General features: G+C 33.2%; 1 non-coding gene across 1 annotated transcript; it reads right to left on the bottom strand.

The window, feature by feature from the left end:
* Window positions 1-1,554: 1,554 nt before the first annotated feature.
* On the bottom strand, window positions 1,555-1,659 carry LOC142871816 (small nucleolar RNA U13). Its single transcript, XR_012919998.1, has one exon. It is a non-coding gene; the product is annotated as a small nucleolar RNA U13 (small nucleolar RNA).
* Window positions 1,660-2,638: the final 979 nt, after the last annotated feature.

The raw sequence follows: 2,638 nt of genomic DNA, 5'->3' as shown, positions 1-2,638 counted from the left end.
AAGCTTTTCCAAAAAAAGGCTAATTTTATTAATGAGTATCCCACAAATGGGTACACAGTACACATATTATCATAAGCGCAGGTAATTTATCTTTCTTCCCAAGGAAAAAAATAGAGTAATAATATCAGTTAGAGAATTAGACTTTTTTTATATCATACATTCAACCAAAAAGAAAAGGTTGCTTTGGAATACATCTGAAAATCTTCAAAATAGCATTAAAATTTTGGGATATCCAAGCCAAAAAAAAGTTTCTGATAATAATAAGGCCTGTCTGAATTTCTACCAGAAACAAAAAAAATATCAGAAGACTATACATTAAGCAGTAATAGCTTTATTCAAAACACATAAGACCTCCACAATTGTTGTTTTGCTCTATAGTATGACAAGTCCTACCTTGTTGACATTCTAAAAGGAACAAAAATGTGGAGAAATACAATCCTTTCCATTCTAAAAAGGAAAATATTTGCAACTACGCTAATAATTTTCTGTCAAGTTAAGAAAAACGATCGTTCTCATTCTTTGTGTGCTCTCCAAAGCTGGCACAGAATGTGTAGCAAATGAAAAAAAAATGTTTAGAAGAGCTCGTTTTTATGCACTACAGATTCTAACCTTGTCTCCAAGAGCCAAGGTTGATGCGTCCCATGCCAAATTAAATCTAAGATGTATGCAGTAATGAAAAGGGTAGCATTCCATGAAAAATTCCACTTTTCAGTTAAAGTAGCTAGGGTTTATTAAATATGCAAAAATTACAATGTCAATATAACTTTGCAAATTAAGGTTTTCTTTTTAAATGTTTAAGCACTGCACTGTAAAGAATGAAACAGCTGAAGACTTTCACAGCTTGTTACCTGTATCTTTTTTGCAAAGAACCTGCACTAATAAATAAGCCATACACTTCTCAAAGATAAGGGATTTTTGTTCATATTCCAGTGAGCAGTTTACTGAATATATTTGAACAAATTGTCTTTGTTCAATGACCCTGACTAATTCTCCTGCTAGTTGTATCAGTGTTACAAACCTTGATACCCTATGATTCATAAGCATCGTATTTTTGAGCTGGTATATCCTCTCCATGCAGCTGATCATTGAGCACAAAGATGTTTTGTATTAGAATAACATGCATCTTATTTTTAAAAACTGAGATTTGCAAGGGCTTAAGGAAGCTGAAGGCAATAATATAAAAGATCTGAAATAAGTATGTATTTGAATACAGACAGTTACCAGTAACTGATTTTTTTCTTTTTAAATAACTTTTACCCTTTCTGATGATAAAGGTAATAAAGTTTCAGTAGGAGAATGTACAAAATACAGAAAAGTATACAAAATAAAAATCTCTTGTAATCTCTACATCTAAAGATATTAAAATTCTAAAAACAGAATTCTTTCAAAAATGTTAAAATCTAGGGTGGGGGAATCCTTCCAGGCTTTTAATATGGAAATAGATAACTTTTTTTTTTCAAAAATGAGATTATATGCTAAATACTCTTTGGTATTCTTTGGGGTTTTTTTTTTCCTTTTTTTTTTTTTTTTTTTTGTTGTGATTTTTTGTTTTCATGTCAGACAGGTAATGTGCCAACATGGTAACAGGTTTGAGGCAGGCACATCTCACACAAGTGTGAAAACCCAATCATCAAGCTCAATATTCTTTTTTATATGTATAATAAACATTTACTTACATCATTGATTATAAAATATGATCACTAACAACATGATAATATACTGACTTCTTCAGTTTAAAATATTTTTTATGAAGGACTTAATGTCTGCCAGGCACTATGCTAAACTGTCTCTGTACGCAGCCCTGAATGAACCCTCATGGAGAGACAGACATTAAACCATTAATTACATACATGAATACTCTAATAGTTATTTTTTAAAGAGACACACAAGGTCCTATAAAAACAAATAATGTAGGCACTTCGCTTAATCTGCAAAATCAGGAAAGGCTTCCCTGCAAAAGCCCAATTAGAGATGGTGACTGATGGCGGAGTAGGAGTTATGTCAGGTGAAGAGAAGAGCAGAAAGTAAGCAAACGAAATAAGATGTGTGGAATCCCTGAACTGAGAAGAAGCTCCAGAGTGTTTGAGACACAGAAAGGTCAGAGTGGTGGAAAAGTATAATGCTGGCAGGGTGTGGGAATGTAGCAGATTAGGCTGGCGGAGGAGTCAGGGGTGGTTGCCCAAGGTCTTTTAGGACATATTAAGGACCATGAGTTTTATCCTAAAAGTAATGAGAAACCAAATGAAGGGATTTATGCTGGCGAGTAATATGATCAGATTTGCATTTTAAAAAGACTTCTTTGGCTGCTAGGCAGATAATGAATTATAGGAAAACAAAGTAGAAGCTAAGAGATAATAAGAGAACAATTGCAATAATTCAGGCTAGAATTATTGGTTAGGACCAAAACAGACAAGTGGAAAGAGAGTGAAACCAATATATTCAAAATATATTTTGGAAGTAGAATCAGCAGGACTTGGTGATGGATTCCATGTGGGAGGTAAGTTAAGAGGCTGATGTTGGGATAATTCATAGGTTTTTAGCTTGAAAAACTGAACAATTAAGGTCCCATTTACTAAATTGAGAGAGAATGGTAGAGGGAAAAATGTGAATAATCAAACACCCAACTGGGAAGACAACA

The sequence above is a fragment of the Microcebus murinus genome, chromosome 6 (genome assembly GCF_040939455.1).
Source record: "Microcebus murinus isolate Inina chromosome 6, M.murinus_Inina_mat1.0, whole genome shotgun sequence".
NCBI lineage: Eukaryota > Metazoa > Chordata > Mammalia > Primates > Cheirogaleidae > Microcebus > Microcebus murinus.
This window is presented reverse-complemented; position numbering and strand designations above follow the sequence as displayed.